Here is a 23788-nt window from a genome sequence, read left to right as displayed (position 1 = left end):
ATAGGATCAAGGAAACAAAGAAGATCAAGTGAAACTTAGCATATCTTTACAGGCCTTGAGAAAATGGTGTGAAAAATGGAATATGAAAATTAGTTATTCTAAATCGACATACACACATACTACAACAAAAAAGAGCCGTCTTTTATTTTCATACACCATCGGAGAAAAGTGTTTGATAAATACTACTCAATTTAAATATCTAGGATTAACGATCATGGAAAATTTATCTTGGAACATACACATTAACAATGTTTGTTCGAAGGCATATGGGAGGCAATGTTTTCTACGAAAAAAAACTAGAAGGTGCACCAGCCGATGTGAAACTTGCTGCTTAAAAAACTTTTATAAGGCCTGTTCTTGAGTACAAGTCTGTTGTATGAAGCCCTCATCAATATTATTTAAAGAAACAAATAGAAAAAATTCAAAGGTACGCGGTGCGATTTATATGCTCCCGGTATCGAAGGACGGAATCAGTTACAAAAATGCTCCACTCTTCTGGGCTCCATTTGTTAGAAACGCGCAGGCAGAAAAATCGTCTGAAACTATTACTTCAAATTCTAAATGGCCAAATTGTGAAGAAGAAAACGCATTGTTGGCAAGCAACATCGCCACCGTCGCTTGGGTACTGGGTGCTGGGCTTGTCTGGCTCGGCTCGTGCTGATCATCACCGGCATCTGCTTGACCGTTGCTCTTGTCCGATCGTGTTTCGTCGTAGGACCACCGTCACAACAGTCGCCAATAAACCCTTTTTCAATATTTGCCCCCGCCAAAAAAGAGCCATCCTGGCGACCTAAGAGTCTGGAGGCAGAGGGCTATGATATGGCTTAAGGCGGGCGACGTGGACGATGTCACGTCCACGCCGGCGCATGTCGTCAGATGGGGAAAGTGGCTCGATGAGAAAATTCACCGGCGAGGTTTTCTCCAAAACGCGGTATGGGCCCTCGTACTTTGGAACGAGTTTTGAGGAAAGGCCGGGGGTTTGGTAAGGAACAGCCAGCCGTACAAGTGATCCCGGGGAATAGCTGGGGCTTTGTGAAGAGTCGGCGTTGTTTTCTTTCTGGCGCTGTTGTTCTTGTGACGTAAAGGTGCGTGCGAGTTCACGGCAATCTTCCGCATTTCGGGCAGCTTCGGACACAGATGGGCATTCGGATGCGTCAGGACGGTATGGAAGGAGAGTGTCGATGGTGTGAGATGGTTCGCGTCCATAAAGAAGAAAGAAAGGTGAAAATCCAGTGGTAGACTGTGTCGCGGTGTTATATGCGAACGTGATGAATGGAAGAATGCGATCCCAGTTAGTATGATCGGATGTCACATACATGGCGAGCATATCGCCAAGGGTGCGGTTAAATCTTTCCGTGAGCCCGTTAGTCTGCGGGTGGTATGCGGTGGTCTTGCGATGAACAACATGGCATTCAGAAAGCAGAGACGTGACGACTTCTGATAGGAAGGCTCTACCTCGGTCGCTTAGTAGTTCTCGAGGTGCACCATGTCGTAGTATGAAGCGATGAAGGATGAAGGATGCTACGTCCCGCGCAGTGGCACTTGGAAGGGCGGCGGTCTCAGCGTAGCGTGTTAAATGGTCCACGGCGACTATAATCCACCGATTTTCATCTGATGTTGTCGGTAGAGGGCCATAGAGATCGATTCCGATCCGATCGAAAGGTTTGGCAGGGCACGGAAGCGGTTAAAGCGCACCGGACGAGTGGAAAGGCGGTGATTTGCGGCGTTGACAGTCAGGGCAGCCCATAACGAATTTTCGAACGAAATTATACATTCCGCGCCAGTAGAAGCGATGGCGAATGCGTTCGTAAGTTTTGAAAACTCCGGCATGACCACATTGGGGATCATCGTGAAAGGAGGCGCAGATTTGTGATCGCAAGCTGCGTGGGACAACCAAGAGCCACTTACGACCTTCGGGGGCGTAGTTGCGTCGGTGTAGCAGCCGATCACGAATGGCGAAATGTGCAGCTTGACGTCGGAGAGATCGTGGTACTGCAGTGGTTGACGATCCAGAGAGACAGTTAAAAAGGGAAGCGATCCACGGGTCCTTGTGTTGTTCACTGGTAAAGGAGTCGAGGTCGAGAGAGGCGACGGAGTTGGTACCAGTGGTTCCGCAGGCCGAGTCGGGAGGTAAAGGCGAACGCGACAGGGCGTCGGCGTCAGAATGCTTGCGTCCGCTGCGATAGATGACACGAATGTCGTACTCCTGGATTTGCAGTGCCCACCGAGCTAGGCGGCCAGAAGGATCTTTCAATGTGGCGAGCCAACAAAGTGCATGGTGGTCCGTTACCAAGTCGAATGGGCGACCGTACAAATAACGACGGAACTTGCGAAGCGCCCACACTAGCGCCAAGCACTCTTTTTCAGTGACGCTGTAATTGGCCTCAGCTTTAGTAAGTGTGCGACTCGCATAAGCGACGACGTATTCGGAGTAGCCCGGCTTGCGTTGGGAGAGGACGGCGCCTAGACCAACTTCACTAGCGTCTGTGTGAACTTCCGTTGCAGCTGTTGGGTCGAAATGCCGAAGAATTGGAGGAGATGTTAGCAGACTACGGAGCGTGGCAAACGCGACGTCGCAGTCAGAAGACCAGGATGAAAGGTCTGCATCACCGCGTAGGAGGTTGGTCAGTGGTGACATGATCGACGCAAAATTTCGCACGAAGCGCCGGAAGTACGAGCATAGTCCGACAAAACTGCGTAATTCTTTCAGAGTAGTAGGTTTCGGGAACTCAGCGACTGCTCGCAATTTTGCAGGGTCGGGTCGAACACCATGCTTGGACACGATGTGTCCTAAGATGGACAGCTCTCGCGCGGCGAAGCGGCACTTTTTAAGGTTCAGTTGGAGACCAGCGTTGGTTAAACACGTCAGAACCAGTTGGAGCCGAAGCAGATGTGTAGGAAAATCGGGAGAGAAAACGACGATATCGTCGAGGTAGCATAGACACACAGACCACTTCAGTCCACGCAGTGTGTTGTCCATGAGTCGTTCAAACGTGGCAGGAGCATTACAGAGACCAAATGGCATTACGTTAAATTCGTACAGGCCATCTGGTGTAATGAACGCAGTTTTCTGGCGATCAGCTTCTGCCATAGGAACCTGCCAGTATCCAGATCGTAAGTCTAAGGAGGAGAAGAATTCGGCTCCTTGGAGGCTGTCAAGGGCGTCGTCGATGCGCGGTAGTGGATAGACGTCTTTCCGCGTCACCTTGTTTAATCGCCGGTAGTCGACGCAAAAGCGAATCGATCCATCCTTTTTTCGAACTAGAACGACAGGAGATGCCCAAGGACTGTGCGATGGTTTAATAACGCGACGGCGTAGCATCTCTTCGACGTGGTCGTTGATGACGTGACGTTCTGCAGCAGAGACACGGTACGGTCTTTGACACAATGGCTGGTGCGAACCGGTGTCAATGTAGTGGTGCACTGCGGAAGTCCGACCCAATTGCGGCTGAGAAACGTCGAATGAATTCGCGAAGTGCTGGAGGAGATTAAGAAGCTCGGCGCGTTCATGGGCACTTAAGGTGTCGGCGATGGAGCTCGAGAAGGTGTCACTCGATGAGCTCGGTGGGCATTCCAGTGGGGAAAGGGCATGAAGTTCGGTCGAGGCGCTACTGCACGATTCGTCTGGCATGTTAAGGAATAAAGAGGAATCGAGGTACTCCACTCGACCGAGACATTCGCCGGCAAGTAGCGTAAGCGGTGCAGAAAGGGGGTTGTGGACGAAAATATTGCTTCGGCCCGCAGTGACGTCAAGTGTAGCGAAAGGCAAGGAAACGGCTCTGCGGCTCATGAAAATGTCGGAAGGTGTAAACATTACTGTAGCGTCGTTATGGCCATCGCAGCAAACAGGGACAATGGCAAGAGAGGCTGGCGGAATTTCAGTGTCTTCCCGTACGACGAGTTTTGGGGACCGCTCAAGAACTTCGTGCAAAGGTTCGTCAGACAGGTGCGAAAATTGAACTTCAGCGCGTGCGCAGTCGATGACGGCATGATGATGTGACAGGAAGTCCCACCCGAGGATAACGTCATGCGAGCACACCGAAAGGACGATGAACTCGACAACGTACATAGAGCCTTGGATGAAAATGCGGGCTGTACAGGTGCCGAGAGGTCGAACTGGTTGTGCGCTAGCCGTACGAAGGGATAGTCCAGAGAGCGGCATGGTCACTTTGCGTAGGGAGCGGCAGAGCTGGGCGGCTATAACAGAAACGGCAGCACCTGTGTCGATGAGGGCAAAGGTAGAAACACCATCGACAGATATGGCGACGACGTTAGCAGGTGAAGTGCGAGGACTTGGGCATTTCGATGACGGCGCAGTTCTTGCCTCTGGAACTGCGGCGTTCAGTTTTCCCGGTTGGAGGAAGCGGGTCGGGGACGCATTGGGGACAGAGATCGCCTGCGAGGAGACGGCGAGCGGGGAGAGTGAGTCGGCGCTGGGGGCCGGGGTGACTGAGACTCGGGAAGATTAGTGTAGCCATACTGCGGTGAAGGATAGGGAGCAGGTAGGTGCGTGGGCTGCGGGTCATACAGTAACGGCCAAGTAGTGTTGTGTTGCGATTGGAAGCGACGGCGACAATATCGTGCCACGTGTCCTGGAGTACCGCAGGCGTAGCAGATCGGTCGATTGTCAGCAGTGCGCCAGGAATTGCTGACTCGCGGTGCGGCCCAAGGTGTCGAAAGAGGGGTAGAGTGGGGAGCAACTGCAGGCATGGGTGGCAAAAGCTGCTGGCGAGGTCTGCTCCGTACCACCTGGGCATAAGTAAGAGGCGCGGCCACGGGCTGCATAGCCGGCGCATGGGGAACAGGCATGGCCACAGGCTGCTGGTGGGCAGCGACGGGAACAGCCTGAGCTACCTCTTCGGCAATAACGTCGCGGAGTGGGGAGGGCAGACGAGAGGAAGGCGGCTGCTGCGTGAAGGGAATTAGCGACAGCTGCCGAGCTACTTCTTCACGCACAAAGTCTTTGATCTCTTGCAGGGTTGTTGAGTAATCAGGAACAGAAGTAAGACTTGATAGTGAGTCAGCGTGTGAGGAAAATGGCCTAGTCAGGGCGCGCTGCTTCCTCAACTCGTCGAAGCTTTGACATAACGTCACAAGTTCCGCAACAGTGGCAGGATTGCGCGCCAGGAGCATCTGAAATGCGCCGTCATTTATCCCTTTGAGGATGTGTTGAATCTTCTCTGACTCGGGCATGGCGTTGTTCACGCGGTTGCAAAGAGCAATAATGTCTTCGATATAACTGGTGAATGATTCAGATGGCTTCTGTGCGCGAGTCCGCAAGCGTTGTTCGGCTCTGGACTTGCGGACAGCGGGTCGGCCGAAAACGTCAGCAAACGACGTTTTGAAGATGGACCACGTCGTAATGTCGTTTTTGTGGTTGTTATACCACATTTCGGCCACGTCAGTGAGATAAAAGATGACGTTAGTCAGTTTGTCCGCGTCATCCCACTTGTTGTTTGCGCTCACCAGTTCGTAGTGATCGAACCAGTCATCCACGTCGGTCTCATCAGCTCCGCTGAAGACTTTGGGCTCTCGCAAACGAAGAACGCCGGGGTTGCTGGGGGATGGAGTGGAAGAGCCAGGTTGCGCGTTGTTGGTAGCCATGATGGGAGGTAGCGTTCGGTTGCGCAGCTCCAGGTTTAGGCCACGGCGAATGGCAGCACCCAGGTTCAGGCGACGGGGAATGTCAGCACCCTCCACCAATTGAAAAAGGGTTTATTGGCGACTGTTGTGACGGTGGTCCTACGACGAAACACGATCGGACAAGAGCAACGGTCAAGCAGATGCCGGTGATGATCAGCACGAGCCGAGCCAGACAAGCCCAGCACCCAGTACCCAAGCGACGGTGGCGATGTTGCTTGCCAACAATGCGTTTTCTTCTTCACAAAATAAATATTAGCAAGGAAGTATATTTACTGCCACCAGGTAAAAAGAGCTCAAGAAACAACCAAAACGGGGCCATTCAAACGTACAGGACTCGTACGGATAGTTTCAAATACTCCTTTTTTCCTAATGCAATTGAAATGTGGAATGAATTGCCGGTATGTGTTGTTGACCAGAACGATTTGTCGAAATTTGAACAGACCTTAGATGATTATCTGTACAATTGTAGCGTGTGATCTTGATCCATCCTGTATTTGTGTATTTGGTAATAATGTTCTTTTTCCTATAATATTTTGTTATGTTACCCTCTCTGTGAGGACTGTCGCATGAGAGTTAACAGTATTGCTAAATAAATAAATAAATAAATAAATAAATAAATAAATAAATAAAGTAGCATATCTTGCTGTGGTATAAAGAGCACACCAGTGAGCCTTCTTCCTCTTGTTTATTGAGCGGCTTGATGACATCAAATTTTGACGTTACCGCTATGTCTTCGGCAACACCAAAGCAGGAACAATGAATGAGAACAGAGAGGAAGCTAACGAGAAAAGGTATAAGAGAAAAAGAAAGAATAAATTAGGAAGAAAGCCAGAAATAAGTAGAATATAGGAGAAAAAACACAAAAAGAAAGCTGCAAAAAAGAAAGAACGAAGGAAATGAAGGTAAAACGTAACAGAAAGAAACAACGCTGCCCAGCTCCACGCCTCTGTCATGCTTGGTCCTACGAGAGAAAAGATTTGTTCTCATAATTTTTTTAAATCAAAAACCTAGCAGTCCTTTTAGCGGCTTTGTGTTTTTGACCAATCCAAGATCTGTGTTGACGCATCTTCTTTAGTTATTGCGGCTGATCGATAAATAATTGGAAATGCTGGTGCTTCGCACTAGTTTTCTTGCACTGGAACAACCGCAACAGTTTACAACGAATGAATAAAGACAAACTGGAAGGTGCGTCTATGGAAGAAACCAGACCAGTCGCGGCGTATTTCACATCCTACCGTAGCACACCTCGGAAGTGGAATGCACCCACCTACGCAGAATCAGATCGACTGAAGACAGTTTTCAAGGTTTACCACAATATTGTTAGCGTGGTTTTTCACCGTATTATTACTTAGATGTTTTTGATGTTGACAATGATATATACAAAGCACACATACACACAACTAATACGTCCAGTGATATACGCATGTACACACAGAAGAGCTACCGAACAAGTTTCGTTTTAGTGCGCAGTGTTCAAGACGGCCATCTTTGCTGTCTGTTGCGTTCGAAGAGTGAACAAACAAACTTACAGTAACAATACTGTCTACCTACCTAAAAACGCGATCGTTTGACGACAATGACTACGAAGTGAATTTCTTCACTCCTTATTTTTAGCACCGCACTTTACCACCAGCTTTCTTTACGTTGTTTCAAACGAGAAAATATTTATTAACACTGAAAGAAAAAGCTCTAAAAACTGATGATAACAAAAAGAACATCAAACGCAACACAGACGCTAGAAACCACACTTTATTTTTGTCACACCCAAAAAGTTTAAACACACATATTAATTATGCAGCCCATGTGGAACATCGCATCGCATTGGAGACACACCAAGAAATCGAGCATACAGAGGCGACTTTATACAGTGGAACCTGCCGAATAACAAGGCGCAAGTCACAACTGCGCATATCGAGAGTTTTTTTTTTTGCGTTCCAGTTCTTAGTATTTTATTTTTCAGTGTTTATGGATAATCGACTAGTTTAACCATACGTTTTGCTAAAGAAACACTTTTTTTGGGGGACGGCGTCTCACAGCTGTTCCCCCATTTTCGTGATCATGCCTTAGCTGCTTTTGTTGTTTGATCTCATCGCCTTGACAGTGAAGCTGATTACCTCTTGCCCGCAGTTATTCCACCTCTGTGCAGTGAAAACAAAATGTCATAACAAACAGAAGCTCCTGCTTGCTTGCTCTTCTGCTTGGTGACGCAAGCGCTTCATGCGTTTTTGTCTTGGACGCAGACGAAGGGCACTTAACGAAACAGATAGGCGAGGTAACGAACACACTCGCTCTAGATTTCAGCACGCCTGTAACACCACAACGAAATATCCACAGCTCCGTGATTTTCGGGCTTTTGATTAATTGGATGCTGCTACGCCGCGGTGGTATAGTGGCTAAGGTACTCGGATGCTGACCCGCCGGTCGCGGAATCAAACCCCGGCTGCGGCAGCTGCATTTCCGATGGAGACGGAAATATTGTAGGCCCGAGTGCTCAGCTTTGACTGCACGTTAAGGAACCCCATGTAGTCTAAATTTCCGAAGCCCTCTACAACGGCGTCTCTCAAAATCATATGGCGGTTTTGGGACGTTAAACCCAACATTACCATTTAATGAATCAACAATTAAAGGCAAATGGCATCTTTCTTATCAATCAGGTATACTGGATGGGGCTCAGTATTTATTTTAATAAAGAGAACAACAAAACAAGCATTGAAACAACATTCTGGGTTTAATGGCTCCTGTGAAGAAAGTTGAGCCCTAACCTGCGTGCATGCAATTTCCTCGTGACAGCGACAAACAACAGCGACAAGCGAGCAGATTCTCTATCGCAGAAGCCCATCCGTCACCACCGCTTGTCGCGTCGCGTGTTTCTGGAAAATAAATAAATAAACATGGCCAGGAATGCCGCAGGCGTAGAAAATAGGCCTGTTGTCAGGAGTGCGCTAGAAAATATCACTTGTCGCCCAGAAGCTGGCGTGGCAATTTCGGCAACATGGCTGCGCCTTTGGTACTCGATTTGGTTGCAATTTACTCTCGATGCTTGATATCAGCGAGTACTTCAAGGATTGCAAAGTATCCACTGCTTTTATCGCGTTTTTATTTCACGCGGAGAGTGAAAGAGCAGCCGTATTTTGTCGTAAATCTCGTCATTGAAGGTCTGTTTTGATGTCTCAACAGTAACTTGTGGCAATTAGGTCGCTTGCTACAATGCGAAATTATCGAGCGAAGTGCATCGTAGCCGTCGTAGCCTACGCTTCTGGGCACTCTGTTGTGCTCAGGATGCAGAAATTTTTCAGGTGAGGGACTTGTTGGACGAGTTGGTTCATTCCTAACGTAGCTTACGGCGCGAAAGAAACGCAAAAGAAGGACAAGCGCTTGTCCTTTTCTCATGTTTTTTTTTTCGTGCCGTAAGCTACGTTAAGGTGTGCGAACGCCGGGACTATCCGTTGTCCAATATTGTTCTGCTTCGCGAAGAGCCCGAGAGAAGCGCTACAAACTTTGCTCCGGTTAAGTTCCCTGGATGGACATCTAGGGACCTTATGCCCGGGTATGCCCCGGCTTCCGCCTCCCCCCCTCCCCTCTCGGTGTAGGAAAGCCCCGTACCACCGCGACTCTTACGTAGGAAAGTAGTGGCGCTCATTTATTGTCGCAACAACACCCTCGCCACACTGTCATTCTCCTTCCTTATCACTCCCACTTTTGCAGCGTCACTTAATGCGTGTGACGTGGTTGTTATCGCGCGAATACCCGGTTTTTTCAGATTTGTTAACCGTCACCGACGTGCAGGGTGTGCTTTGCAGCAGTCGGCCGCGGTCCTCAGTCCAGTGAGCCATCTATCAGCATGCCACAAGAGAGAACATAATCGGTCCCTCCCCGCCAAGCGCTCGCTTCGTGGCGTTCTCTCACGTAAAGTATTCTTGCCGCGTGGTTGTGGTTAAACCAAAGAATACGAAAAAAGAAGTTCGCAAAATGTTTTTGTGGCTTCCTTGTACCATAGAGGACAATAATTATTTTGGAATATTGTCATCGACCAACTTTTAAACTTCATTTGTCCTTGAGAGGACAGTAAGAAATAAACTTGAAAGCTGTTAAACAGGCCAAACAAACAAAAATCCAGTGCTGAACCACGCACAATTTAGTATCAATTTGCACGCTTAAAAACAAAGTGGGCAACGTTTCCTGGAGGATTTACTTATCGGAGATAAGCAGCGAAAACCTCTGGAGCACCTGTAATGCCCACTTAGTAAATATAGTGCCACCGTGGCCAAGACTTGGCAAAAAACGTCTCACTTATAGTGATAACTGTTTTAGGTGAGCCAGTGTGAATGAGCGATAACACAGCCCTGTAGGCAAGCAGGACGAGTTTTGAACTTTAAAAAAGATGTGGAAATTTTTTCAGCCATACTGGTGATTATCTTAAAAACGCTGGTTGATTTGGAATGGAATGCCATCTAAAGAAATGGCTCTGACTTATTTCAGTTATGCCAGGGTGTGTGTAGCGAGAGGTACAGCTATTATTATTGGAGAAATTCAGCTAGCATCCGCAGCAGCTTTGCTAACAAAGCCTCCGATAAGAAATGCCAGGTGGGCTGCGTCCACAGAGCTGCTGGGTATGCCCACTAAGACTGTCAATCGTTTTCAGATTGGTTCTCAGAGCGGTTACACTTTTCGAGGCATGTGGTTCGTTCTTCTGTGTCCTTAGCTCGCTGCCTCTTTTTTGTTTCGTTCCGACTTCCACATAGTAGCTCCTATAAGCCCATGGCTCCGACTCACTTTTTCTATCGGCCGACGATTCCGACCAAGCCGCCACTTCACAATTTTCCGACCAAGCCGCCAATTCACAATTCAATGCAGCCCCTCCACTGTTAGGGCTGAACACCACAATAGAGTTGAACTCATACGCACAATGTTGCCTTTGAATTGTAAAAGCAGTTAAAGTAAGGTTTGCTTCTTCTCTGTCACATGCCAGATGACGCAGTGAGTGGCGCAACCACCGAATGCAGCAAAACGACAATAATGTAGTCAATGTAGCTCCTGCTACAAAACTGTGAAATCATTATGTATAGTCTAATAGGAGTATTTTCCAGCCTCACTAAGCATGGCCTTAATTATAGCCTCGAAGTGACATGGCAGTGATGGTGAGAGCCCTGATATCGTTTTTTCTTGGCTGGCATGCACTGATCATATTGATTGCGAAGATTAGGTAATGATGATAGCATCTAAAAATAAGACGTCCGTGATCAGTGACACAAGGAACACATAAACAGAGGTGGTGTCGACACACAGGGCAGCTTGCACATTTGAGCTGGAAACACTACACTAGCAGACAATAACTGCTAGTGAACAAACCCTTGAAGAGATATTTATAGTCACACGGAGCAAAATAATATATGAGTGGTACTAAAGGAACCTAAAAGCTGGTAAGCTTCAGGCTTCGCAGGTCATATGCTTGTTTCGAGCTTTTTCTGAAGCATGAGCGCTGTGGTGCAGCGCAGTGAAGAACATATGTTGGCTATCTAATGATAATTACATCCCGTATGCTAATGCTCTTCCAACTAGACATATGCACTATATTCAGGCCATTTTTGCTTGTACTAATATGTTAAATACAGTTTTTTCTAAGGAACATCGTTCACTAAGATAACCTATATGGTTTATTTCTTTCTTTATGTACCCTCTTATTCTTTGATTGCGACAATATTTGTTCTGTTGAAGCACTTGTTACCCTGTTGTTATCATTTCCTATTGTATTTATGTACCAAACTCCTGTATTAGCCCTGATTTGGGCTACATTGCTTGAAAATATTTAAATAATAATAATAATCAGTCGCTCGCACCTGTCGCGTTCACTCTATTTGGGACAAAACACGTGACTAAGAACTGCGGTATCCGACAAGTCACCTGAATACTATCGTAGGTTCACTTCAATTGAAAAAATCATCATAAACCATGATCCCATAGATTTGCACACTGCTCGAAGCATCGCATTCACTGAAATGCCTCTATCGCGTCGAAGGCAACTCGGCGTGAGTACATACTTTTGTATATGCAGTTTGAGAACAGTGCACGCAAAGCTTCGTGTTTGTGTTGCGCGTGCTTTCTGAGCCAACCTCTCGCGGGTTCCCATTACGTGACGCTCGCAAAGCTACGCCTGTTAGCTTTGCGTACAGTATTCTATATGCAAGTTACATTTAGCTAGCGGCCAGCAATTGCTCTGGGACGTAGCCGAGTTGGTTGAACACGGCGTGCTTGAGCACATCGCAAGTACGGAAGAGAGGGGGGGGGCAATTTTTTTTTTGGTCGAGGTTAGCGAGAAAAGACATTAAACATAGCACACAATACACCGACCATGTAATGAGCAAATGAGATTTTTACTTCAGCTGTCGTGTGCAGAAGTACAGTGTCGTAGCGGCGGCCTTCAGTCTCCTCCTCGGTGCTGTCTGTAAGCACTGTTGACGTCCCCAGGGGTGAAGTCGCCAACGTCCTTGCGGCTCAATCATAGCCGCACCACACGCTCTTCGCACTTATAACCTTATTGACCTTATCAAACTGGTATAATTAGTATAAGAACAGTTGACATGCGATCAGTTGTTTGCGCACACAAAACTCTTCGTAAAAGTGATTAAGTAATACGTCATTGTTGCTAACAAAGCCGAAAAAGCAATAAATGTTTCACCGCTAAAAATAGGTATAATTGCATTAAATCTTCTTGGCCTATCAACTTTGTTCCTTTAATGGAAAGAACCGGAGCTCCAAATCATAAATATAGTAGGAAAAAGCATAAAACCGCTATCAATATTTATTATGCTGTCACAAACTTTCGTATAATTTTGGTTTCAATTGACACCAAAGCTAGTTAGTTTTTTTATTGGAGCGCAAAGGATTGCCACTTGCTTTTCGTGGGGTCAGGACTATTTATCCTAGCACTAGATTAAGCCTGCAAGACCATGCTGGTGCCTCATTTGCATAAGGTACCAGCAGAAAAAGCAATAACGACGTACGTGTCGGGTCTTTCAAATACAGCTTCAGCCTACCACCTAATTTTCATCTGAAAGAAAAAAAAACAACGAATTATTTGAAGCAGTCAGGTTATTTCTCCGGCAATGTCACCGAAAAAAAGAAAAAAAACTAACAAAAAAGTCATCACACCTGGGAATCGAGCTTGAGACATGCAGAGACGCGTATTCGGTAACAGTGCGCCAACAGACTCACCTATCGCAGCAACATGGAACGATAGTGCAATAACAGCACATGTGCGCTCGCAAGGCGAAATATTGATATTTTATTGATAAAGCATTTCGTGTGTGTGCGCGCGCGTGTGTGTCTACACGTGCGTGCATGCGCAGGCGTTATTTGTTGTTGCTTCAGTAGCGTGCACCTGTTGAAAAGTTGGGCCCGTGAGGGTGTTGGACAGTCAGAATACTCGGCGTGGAATGTGTGGAGCCAGAGAAAGGATCGTCTATGACCCTAGATGCCGCTTAGGTAAGCTCTATTCTAAAGTAACAAGTGGCATCTGTCAATGTCGATTCGCACATTGAGCCGATACGTTCGCTCTCATGTGAGGCATGCACTTTATTTTTTATTTTTGCCGTAACTGACAGCTGTCCTCCGCAAGGTGATGCAGACAGCTGTTTCGCATATACATCCTATGGGCGCCCAGCACGAGGAACAGAGGGGGGTGGGGGTGTTGTAGTAGCGTAGCAATGGGAATAACCCGTAATTCGAGAGCCGATATATGAATATGAAGCCTTTGATCAAATTTATTTAATGAAATGAATGAATCAATTATAGCTCAGTAGTGCAAGCTTATATAGGAAACACTTTTGGCGTGGATTGTTTCTGTTCAAGGTACTGTGTGCTTTTCATGTAAAAAACTAACCTAATGAGAAATTCTTTTAAAATAAAAAATAAGCTATCCTGTAATGTTTTTTTTTTTCATTCAGTGTTGCTAGTTATTCGAAATGCTTAGCACCTGGCCAAAACACAGTGATAGAGTAAATTGTGTGATTACTATTACTGCTCTTTTTTGCCAGAACCATGAATGATACGTATGTTCTCAAGACTTGTCCGGTATTACAGCTTTTGTGATCTCTTTATAATCACATGAACTTGCTGTCCTTCTTTTCGGTTTCACACCTGCTGTCACGCTGTGAAGGCAATTGAAGCCCAAATACCATTAGAGCTAATTGAAGGCAAAAGTGGCATGCACTGAAATGAACAATTGCACGACTCGATTCCTAGCTCGTTCCCCTAGCTGAATTGCTTAGTTGCAGAAATCAACAATACATTGCTCGTTGCCCAAAATTGCTATAGGAGACCAGTCAGTAGCACAAAGTTTAAACAGTATGTACTTCTTCTTAACGTTCTACACTGGTTGGCACATGGAAGGAGCAAAAAAAAAACCAAGCATATATGGTTAACTTGTTAGCGCATGTGTCATGCCAGCTTCAGTGTGTACTGCAGCCTTCATACCGACAACATTCGACAGCTGCCGTTGTCGTGGGTTTCAGCTTCTATAAGTGACCGCTAACTCTGTCATATCGCTCTCATGTCGTTTCTTGCTTTGTCTACAAATTCGCTATGTGCTCACACTCCATGATTTAACATTTGAATGGATAAATCAATAATATTGTCTTACTGCTCTTTTGTTCCTCTTTTCTTCTAAGCAAACAAGTTCAAATGAGCTAGCTGCGGACATTGTTGGGTGCGAAGAATAACCAAGTCAATGGGATGATTCTTCTTTTTAACAGTCAGCGAAGTTCATGATGATTTGGAAAGTAGTCAAAAAGCTCCTGAAAATGCTCAACTCATCAATAGTGATGCTGATCTTGGATTTTATATTAAGAAATTCAGCTATAGTGCCGTCTGGTCTCTCTGTAAGCAGATTGCAAGCTATGTGCTAGTTGTTGATTTTGTTTTAACAATTAGACTGCAATGAACACAGGTGGATGGCTTGCAAAAGCTTCATAATGCAATACCTTAAAAAGAAGCTTTTTGCTTCTTTTGAAAGGGGTACAAACACCAATTTTAAACGCTCACTTAGCTCTGCCATACAAATATCCTTTAAATTTAGATGAATATGAACAAGTGTGAAACATGAGAAAGGCGGAGAATAACAACTTCACTGGGTGCACCTTGTGATGTTGACCCTGTAGTGTGGTTCTGGAGCCCCGTGCACCAGTATTGGCAGTGTTGATTATGTCAGGGACAAAAGAAACAAAATAGGTGCTTGTACGTCACCAAGAGAGCGAACCATCAAAACGTGTCAATAACTTGAGCTAGGGTGAGGATGTGATAAAAAGCTTGTATCATGTCATGGTGTAAGGGTACAGTAGAAAACTTATGCTAACGTGTACCACATTTTTCAAGGGGCACTGATGCTTACTAGTGCGCGCACTATCTAGGGCTCTTTAAGGCTTGGCCTTGCGCTTGATGTTAGAAAAAGCAACTGATAATTTTTGCATCATCACCTTTGAATACAGATTTCAGAAACGCTAAGCCATTTTGTTTGTGCTACTTTTAAAGTGTTGGCAAGCCTTTGAAGCCCCATAGAAGTGGATGCAATGTATAAAATTCTTCTATTTGTAATCTGCATCACCTGTGAACATTGCGGTCAATAGGAGCTTGTGCACATTAAAATTTTCACTTACAGGAAAAACAAATACAATTTTACAATAATTGTGTGGCTCTTCGTATTTTAGAATGTGCTGCACTAGTGAACACCATATAAAATGCTGTCATTGGACCTAGGATTCCATGTTAAATTGTACCTCACGCGTATGTAGAGATATGTGTTTGCCGTGCACCAGACATACACACGAGCTTGGTACTGATGACCGCTTTAAGTCTAGCTTTGTAATAATTGCTATGTGAAGGCTACGAAACAATACAATGCAGAATATAGGGGCTCCCATATACAAGTACCTAATTTGCACAGTGTTCTGTTGAATTTCTGAATTATTTTATGATCATTAGTATCTGGTGCGCCACTATAGTATGACAGAGTATGTTATATCTTCTATATATCAGCTGCCGCAGAAAAGCTTCGTGTTAGTGTAATTACCTATCTATTCTGAAATAAAGTATACACAATACTGCGTGGCTTTGGTTTCTGTGCCTTTTGTTGGTCATCAGTTCCACAATTTCCACAGATTTCGTGTTCACGTTGATTTGCAGGACTGTTTTGTGTTCTTTGATAATCTGAAAATCACCTGGCCAGGCTAGCTGTACTGTGCCACATGAAGAAGTGGTTTGAGTAAAAGAATATGACATACCAGAGAGGTATATGCACGGAGGAAGGAAAGGTAGGAGAGGCCCTGACGTCACTCGTTGTGAAGCCGCGATGAAGCCGGAAATCAGCCATATTGACTGGGCAAATTCTCCTCTCTTGTTTATATCCGAATGTAAAGCAGAAGGCACGACTCTCTCTCTGGTTCGGAAAGCACGTGGGCTGCGCAGCGCGTGTCGTGACGATCAGAAACAAATGGTACGGGGGCTCAGCAATCTGGGCCAGTGCGACAACCTGCGGCAAAATTATTTCGTCCGATAATTACCAGTGAGTAACAGCTCGCCGACAACGAAGCAAGTACAAGAGAACGCGTGCTAGATGCACTAACAACGGCGAGTGTTTTCACGTCAACTGTACAGACAACTGTAAAGACATCATGATCAGTCGTGCGCCTTCTTCTACGGTTGCATTCCGACATGAGGCCGACGCAGTGCCCAGCCACTGTACCTGTGTTTCACGTGAAATTCACCGGAGTCATCAATCTTCGACCGGGGTGACTTTCAGCACAGTGCAAGTGGCACTTAAACGCGGTTGCTCTAACGTTGAGATTACCATGCTGGGGGTGAGTATAACAAGTGGAACATAAAATGTGTTTTATTACGCACATGCAAGTTGTTACGGTGCACATACCAAACACGAAACCACATATGGGCACATGTTACTCATTTTGCCTCGCTGGGCACAACAGTTTCTTCTGTTGCCACAAGCAGGAGCACTGCCCAACCATCACTGACCTGCAAGGCGTTCATCGTCATTCCGCTTCGACATGGTAACAAACGCAATTTTGCTGAACACTAATTGCTTCATCCGCGGAATCCGCCGCACGACATATGAATATGCCCTCTTTCTACGCACTGTTGATACCCCGTGATGGACAAAAGGATTTGTGAACATTGCTAAGAGTGCAGAAACTGCCACGAAAACACTGCGTAACGAATAACGCGGCGCAGTGCATGGATATTGTCCGCCACGGCTCAGCAGAAGACCTGCGGAGGCACACTCCGCCGCCAGCCACCGCCGCTCACTGCTAGACCAGCTGCACTGCACAACACGTAACCATGGCAACGCCGCCATAGTGCCCAGTGAATATGGCCGCCATGATGTCATTTCCTCTACACTTTTCAAGTAGCGCGCCGGCTGGGCATGCCCTTTCCTACCTTTCCTTCTTATGTGGGGATATGCATAGATCAGGAAATTTACTCATGAGTCAACTCATGAGTAAACCAACTCATATTCAGATCAAGCAGCAAGTCTGAGTTGAAGTAAGTTTAGGTGAGTAGCATTTTGGGAAAAAGTTTTAGTCCAAGGGTCTGGTTCCGAAAAATTCGAGGAGTATGGCCTTAGCGCACAACCTCTTTTACAGGGCGTTATTTTGATAAAAATATCTCGTGTGAACTGCCTTTCAATAAAAATGTGCTTACTGAATTGCCAGTGATAACTAATTTTGAAAGACACGAGGTCAAAATGAACAAAGGATGGCACTAATTATGGTAAATATTAGCATTGAAGAAGTACTACAAATTTTAAGTTTTCGTATTGTTGCTTCTAAAAAAAGTTAAGGTGCCAAAAATTCATAGGTGTTTGCACTGCAGGTATTACAATTTTTATACCGCTTCCAAAAAATTGTTTCGTTTTGATATCGAGGTGGTGGTATTTTATTGATATGTAACCAGTGTGACATATGTCTATGTCACAAGGGGATAGTAACAATAACTGAGTAGATCCCTGTAGGTTTTACGTGTTGCTTGTAAACAGTGAAGGGTGAATAACATGCAGGCGCGCTCCAATAGCAATTTTGGTTGCACACAGAGAGGGTTTGCAACTAAAGTGAATTGTTTTATCTCGATGTGATAACATGTGTTGTCTTACAAATGCGGGTCTTACGGGTTGTCTTACGGATGCGAGCAATTTTAAAAGCTTGGAAAACAGTGAAGTTACGCCACAATACATTAGAATAGTACTTCAAGAAGCATGACATTTGCTTTCCATAATGCGGTGGTGCTTCAATAAGCTGCATGGGTCAAGATAACTTTGGTACTTGTTTTCAAGGGCTTAGCCTACTCTCCAGAGGAACGAAAACTCCGAAATGAAACCAAAGTTTGTTATACGTGTTTCCTGCTTTATGTGGTCATTGTGAGTATCAACACTAAATGCAAGAGCATTGACACCATGGTTAGAAAAGCTAATTATGAGTTTGCGTACTCACGAGTCAACTCACTGAAAATGATTGAGCCACGAGTCTGAGAGCGACCAGTGGAGTAATATTTTTGTGAGTTTCCGCACAAAGGAGTCTGGTTGAGGGAGTGTCAGTTCGAGTGCGTTCGGTCCAAGAAAATTCTTAGTTCAAGCCCCAAGCCCAAAATATACTTCTTGAGTCCACCAGAAAACATCCAAACCGGAACACACCTCACCGGTGGGGTCTTCTCACCAGAACTTGTACCACCAGAACACACTAGTCTGGGTCGGCGTTCCCACCAGGACACTGCACTCTGGGTCATCTTTCACACCAGAACACATCCCACAAGGACACACCAGAGTGGCTCAATATTCCCACCAGGAAACAGCACACCAGACTCATGTTTACTCTACAACACACCAGTGTATTCTGTACCTACCAGACCACACAAGATCACACCAGAAACACTCTGGTGGGATATTCAATTGGGGATTTCCTGCCTCAGATTTGTGCGCACATTTGTGTTTAATCTATACTACGCAGAACTATGAACGCAGAAGCCAGAGCAATTTTGATGGCTGCTGAGATAAAGGCAAACATAATAAAAGGCAAAGAGACAAGCCACTTCTGATAACGAACAGACAAGTCGACAGACAGACAGACACACAGACAGACACGCAGACAGACAGACAGACAGACAGACAGGCAGACAGACAGACAGACAGACAGACAGACAGACAGACAGACAGACAGACAGACAGACAGACAGACAGACAGACAGACAGACAGACAGACGGATAGACAGAGAGACAGACAGACAGACAGGTCAAAATGTTTGCGTTGAAGTATCCCAAGAAAAACTATCGTCTTTAAAAGTTGTCCCACTGATTCAATCATAATATCGCCACCAGTTCATAATTGGTGTGGCCACGAATAGCCGCGTCTACCGACTATGATGTTACATAATTAACTAAAGCTAATTTCACAAGCAACTCAGCACCTAGACTGCTGCTCTATCGTCTGATCCGTTGCAGGTGTTAACCACAGCTGTACAAGCCACTCCGCCCTCAAGCTAGATAAAAGCAGACCACCTCTGAATTTGCAACTTTTGCATCTGTGACCAACACGCCGTAGTTCCCAACTAGCCATAAACGAAGGTGCGGCTGCCACTGAGCTTGGTGATAACCTCATCTGACTCGCTGCAGCAGAGAGTCGCGGTGAAAAGCACCTGTCCTGGTAACGGTGGATTGACTTATTTACGTACATCTGGCAAACTTCGAGTGTATGAAATTGGGCGCTCGCACACCAAACCCAGTATTCCGTGCATGCTTGTTGGTCTTCTGGGTGCATGCTAAGCCAGTTCACTTATTTACAAATAATTTAAAAGTAGCTAAGACTTTCTTGCCAACGTGTGATTAGGCACCACCATTCGACTGTCTATATAATCTGCCTGCGGAACTTGGCGTTACTCCCAATCAGTTAGACATCGAACGCATGCAAGCTCAGTACGTAATGGCGGAGCTCTAAACAGGAATGAACCAAGTACGCAAGGCGCGAATACCCGATGGAACCACTTATGAAATGATCAAAACTATCGATGGCCCTGCTGTATCATGGCTGCTGGATATGCTTTACGTAATTTGAACGTCCGTAGAGCTGCCTGAATTATACAGTGCGCCGAAATTGTGCTGTTACCATAGTCAGGCAAGTACCCGGGAGACCTCTCTTATCTACCGGCCGATTGCTCTCACGTAAATCTTGTGCGAGCTTGAACGCATGTTGGCCTTGCGCATATCTTGGTGGTTAGAAAAGCATGCCGGCTACCATTCGACTCGCATTGGTTTTCGACCGCAATAGAGCATGAAATATGACCAAGAACATTTCATTTCAATGCTGCTTGTGGGAGGGAGAACGGGGTGCGTTCGAACCTTTCTTGTCATGAACGTTCATACGGCCTAGGACAACGCCAGCTACTATGCGGTTGTTCGCATAATGCAAGCGCTTCCACTGCCACCTCGTGTTGGCGACATTGTGGTATCTTTTCTAGAACCCCATATTTTCTGCACATGACTCGGCAAGCAAAGAACCAGATACTTTGTAATGAAGCGCGTCTTGAACTGCAGGGCTTGGTTCTGGTTATGATACGATTTATTATTGTCTTATAACACTCACGTGGCAACTAGCATGTATTTCAAATGCCTTCTTTTGCCTGTATGTAGATGACTTAAATGTAGAAACGCTACATTCCAACTTGCCACACTAGTATAAGGCACACTACAGTGCTCTGGACCAAGTCACAGACTGGCTAGCGCATGCAGAACTCGAGCCATTAAACCACAAAGAATGCGTTTATGTTTATCACGTAAAGACTAGTAGGCCATCACGTCCTGCAGGCACTGATTTGTTTAGGCCCTAATGGCCAAGCCCTCCCACTGTATTCACAATTCGTGTAATTGTGTCGAACTGGATGCATATAGCTTTGCGAGAGCGTGGGTTTGTTCTACTTTTTAAAAAGTGCTACTACCATACGTCTCGTTCATCGCAGCTCTCATAGGACCGGAGTTTGCTCTTCTCGAAAGACCCATGTTTTACTGTGGCTTACCCTACAACCTCTGCTTGATTATGAAGGTTAGTTTCAACGTGTGATTAGGGGATTGCAACTCGCTCAAAAGAGTTAACCTAAATGCCATGTTTTGACCCTTCATAACCCTTCAGGTGAAGTGCAGCTCAACACCATCAATGAAACCTTACACCAACGTCAAATCACTCGACACCAAAACAGTCGAGCTGTTCCTCCGGTGGCGGCCCTAGCCTACTACTATGATTCAATGCTGCCATATCTTGTCCCACCCTTTTCATAAATTTTACCATGGCTCAAGGCGTAAACAAGCGATAACCGACGATTTACTCGTCTGTGACAGTATAACCCTCAAATGGGACAGGAGGTCAATGTTACCATCATAGTAGCAACGATGGACGCGGCTTGGCCAAGACGCTAACCAGGGAACTGTTTGGCGTTCTATGGATGAGTTGTAAAATGTGCTCTTTGCGATTGTCGCAGTATTATTGTTTCACCATGACCACTGTAGTACTGTGACTTTGCCTGTGAATGTATCTTCATCTGCAAGTTACTTCTGTGCGGATAAATTCAAACTAATACAGATCACAAGCAAAACAAGCAGTTTCTTGAGGGTCAAACTGTTATCTACAGAGATATTTGAGCATTCGATCATCTCAGGTACGTAGGATGCACGCCTTGCGTCGTCTTCACTCATCTTACAAACGTGCCTTTAGCGCTGAGAAAAGTTATGAATCAGTACCAACTAGGCTGAACGCAGTGCCTTCTGAGAATTAAAGCCCAACTACGTAACGTTGAAACACAGATCAGTAGAGTTCAGCAGATGTACACTCAGATTAACAAAAAGCTGTCTGGACCACCATCCGCTGCAATAGACGCGGTCGAAATACGCTTAAGTTAATCGAACCCTTATCACATTCTACTCAATGAAACTAACTCTTCTGGAAGACAAGAAGATGCATTGAAAAATATTTAGTCATGGTATTTCTGAATGCCTCGAGAACGTGCTGCTCGAAGAAAACGGTTTAACAGCAGCTGTGTGATTTAAGCTTAGCGTACAGTATGAATCTATCGGTTGCATTCACAAGCTTAGTAGCCAAGGCAACAATGTACTGGTGGTAGTTCATCTAAAAAATTGAAAAAGAAGCTGATATTTGATATTGGTCGCCAACTTGAAAGATCAGGCGCAACTATTCGAAATCACTATTCACACGTGCCTCTGAAAAAACGTTACCTTCTGTGAGAACGTGCAAAAACCAATAAACTAAGAGGTAAAATGGTGCTCTTGCATCTTTCAACACTGAATATCGATCAGAAGCTATTGTATTTGGATTAGTAAATAGATATAGGCGCGCCAGGATAACAAACCGATTATTTCAGCAGTCTCATTTGTGACCCATATTTTAATGATTTTGACAGGCGTTTACGTGTAGTGAAGCTAAACGCGCGGGGCGTAATCAATGCGAACTTTTATAATAGCGCACCGAATGCCATTGTGGCGCGATCAATGCCACTGCGCAAGCATCATAACGCGAGACACCATATTTTACATGAACAGACTTATACAATTTTTCCTTGGTACTGTATTAAACTAAAATTATTCTTTGTTGCTTTCCGTCACATTGTGATTGTTTAAAATTGTATTATTTATAAATATATTTTCTTTGTTTCGTGTTTTTTTGCCTTCATTGTACCTAAACATTTGTAAGGTCTGCAATATTGAATAATTTCAAAATCACGTATTGATTGATATATATGTGGTAATTAAAGTCCCAAAACCACTATATGATTATGAGAGACGCCGTAGTGGAGGGCTTCGGAAATTTCTATAAAAATCACGGCATATCCATGGAGTGAATGATGATGAGTGGCACGGAGCGTCTGCCTGTCCATCCATTCATCCGTCCGTGCGTGGGTCCATCGTAAGCAAATGTGTCCATGCGTCTGTCTGCCTATTCATGCATCTGTCCGCCCGTGCGTGTGTCCGTCTCTCCATCTGTGCATCTGCTCGTCCGTCTCCCCGTCCGTCTGTGTATTCATCCCTGTGTCTGTCCGTGCGTTTGTCTCTCTGGCGATGAGCACGAGCCACCGCGACCTTGCGCTACGTTTCGTTCGTGCGCCATCAATGAGACGACGAGCACGAGCCGTCGCAGCACTCGGGGCCCGCCGCTTTGCTTAGGCCATGCCCTATCAACGAACCGCCCCGTAGGGCGACGATCCAGAAGACCGGGAGAGGCACTGGTTTTCTGACCACGAACGCACAGCCCGTAGAGCAGTCAGTCGGAGAGTAGTGGTAAATGCCATGTTACACATCCTTACTCAACTGCAGTTTGTATGTACTTCTTTGAGACAGCGCCATCGATTATACAGTTCGGGAGATACTGCCTTCATTTTTATCGTTTTTTTCTTTACCCGCGGTTACGCCTGACACACGACATGGTTAGACTAAGAGGATCTTCGCCTCTAAAAGAAAGACAACTCACTAGCGCTATTCGTAGACGCAGTTATCAATAACTGTGTTCTGCACACCAGCCTCATATGCCCCACGCTACGCGAAATACTCTTGTTACGGTGTTCCTCAAGTTACGACGCTGTATATGCGGCACGCAAGTGTACTAAACGCAACTATCAACCAATGTCTTGTAACAAATGTTCCGGCTGATGACAAATTTGGTCAATAGTTCTAAGGGCGAAGCACATAGGGACCGGGTTGTCGCATGCTGTCTTAGCCAGGCGTAACGCAGACATAACCACGAATGGTGAAGCCATTCGTAGCAATCTGAACGCTCGCTCGAGCCAAGGCGAAACACTTTTCCCTCTTGTTTTTTGAAAGCTTTTGTCAGTATAATATGACGCAAGCTAGAAATCGCAAACAGTGAAAGAAAGGAAAAATTTGAAAAATACTAGCAAGAAGGAAACAAAAGAGTATGAAGAGAGAGGAAGAAATAATAATAACGAAGAGAAAAAACACAAAAACAAAAACAGAGAAGAGGAGTGTGCGATGATGTTTATTCGAACAGAGGAGTCGCAACGAGGTTGCGACGGAAAATGGGCGAACGGCAAGTCTGGCAAAGGCGGCACAGGTTCTCGCGCAACCAGACCA

The sequence above is a fragment of the Rhipicephalus microplus genome, chromosome 2, assembly GCF_043290135.1.
Source record: "Rhipicephalus microplus isolate Deutch F79 chromosome 2, USDA_Rmic, whole genome shotgun sequence".
In the NCBI taxonomy this organism is placed as follows: domain Eukaryota; kingdom Metazoa; phylum Arthropoda; class Arachnida; order Ixodida; family Ixodidae; genus Rhipicephalus; species Rhipicephalus microplus.
This window is presented reverse-complemented; position numbering follows the sequence as displayed.